The sequence below is a fragment of the Vigna angularis genome, chromosome 6 (genome assembly GCF_016808095.1).
Source record: "Vigna angularis cultivar LongXiaoDou No.4 chromosome 6, ASM1680809v1, whole genome shotgun sequence".
NCBI classification, from domain to species: domain Eukaryota; kingdom Viridiplantae; phylum Streptophyta; class Magnoliopsida; order Fabales; family Fabaceae; genus Vigna; species Vigna angularis.
In genome coordinates this window covers 7,070,001-7,071,090 of record NC_068975.1, presented here as the reverse complement: position 1 = coordinate 7,071,090, position 1,090 = coordinate 7,070,001, and positions in this window count along the sequence as shown.

The window sequence follows — 1,090 nt, the reverse complement described above, 5'->3', positions numbered from 1 at the left end:
CCCTAAAAGTAGAAGAGGAAGCTCCCGCCTCCAGATTCGCCTTCAGAAAGTAGAAGAGTGTGGTGTTATGCTACTCCAGCCAGAGATACAAAACCTAAAGCGCCTGGGTCCTTTAAATAAAGTCGAAAAAGAGTAGAAACAGGGCCCGATCCAAAAGAGTCGAAATAGAGCAAAAACTGGGCTGGATCTGCGACGCACAACGCTCTAGCGCCCCATCTAGGGCGCCTGGGCGGTGGACGGTTCTCATGTAGGGCTTGAGCTTTCAATTGGACGCCCAGGCTTTGGGGTCCGCCGCTCAGGCGACCTAGGAGGGCGCCCGGGCAGTGGACGTCATTTTTCCGAGGCTCAAGCCTCCAAATAGGGCGCCCAAGCTTCGTGCGGTTGATAACAGTTGAAAAACTATTATTTTTATACTTAAAATTGACGTCAATTACAACCTTTATGACTTAGAAATTAGCTTGAACTCATGATTTTGTTGAATTGTTTGAAATAAGAGAGTTGAAGGTGAATTTAATGGTTTTGTGCTAGATTCCCTTGATTTTGTAGGCTAATTGAATGGTTTGAAAGAAGAGTAACTAGAAAAGTCAACAGTTTGTAGAAAACATTGCGACCGAATGGCGTTGAGCGGTAATTTCCGCTGAACGCCAGTTTTCAGGTGCCGAAATCACCACTGAGGGGCAAAAACAACAACTGAGGGGTAAAACTGAAGTGCCAACTTGCCGCTGAGCGGTAAAAACCACTGAGCGGCACTTTTCTGGGCTTCGGCCTAATTTTCTGTTCTTTTTAGAATAATATATAAGCTTTAGGACGTTCTGGGGTTTGTATCTTTGGCTGAAACGAAGCAAAAATACACTTTTCACCCCTTGCGGGTAGAATTGGAGATGGTGACGGCTCTCCTCTTCTCTTTCTTGGGTTTTTCTATCTCTTCCATTCTTTTATTGCATTGTTCATCTAGTTCTTCCATGATGATGGAGAACTAAACTTATTTTGTTGTTGGAGAATCAATGTAAATCCTTAGAAACTCTCTTGTATGGAATTTGTTCTTCAATATCATTTTTATGATACATGCTTTCTTTCATTAATAGTTAGG